Raw genomic sequence first — 293 nt, 5'->3', positions numbered from 1 at the left:
CGGGGTTTGGAGCAGTCCTCTCTCAACGGGCTGCCTCTGATCAGAAGCTACACCCCTTTGCCTTCTTATCCCGTCGGCTGTCGCCAGTCGAGCGAAACTATGACATTGGTAACCGTGAGCTTCTTGCAGTTAAACTGGCCTTAGAGGAATGGAGACACTGGTTTGAGGGGGCAGAACAGCCATTTATTGTCTGGACCGATCATAAAAATCTGTCCTATATTCAAACTGCCAAACGCCTCAACTCCCGTCAAGCCCGGTGGGCATTATTCTTTGGTCGATTTAACTTCACCCTA

The sequence above is a fragment of the Cynoglossus semilaevis genome, chromosome 3, assembly GCF_000523025.1.
Source record: "Cynoglossus semilaevis isolate Cse_v1.0 chromosome 3, Cse_v1.0, whole genome shotgun sequence".
Taxonomy (NCBI): Eukaryota; Metazoa; Chordata; class Actinopteri; order Pleuronectiformes; family Cynoglossidae; genus Cynoglossus; species Cynoglossus semilaevis.
This window is presented reverse-complemented; position numbering follows the sequence as displayed.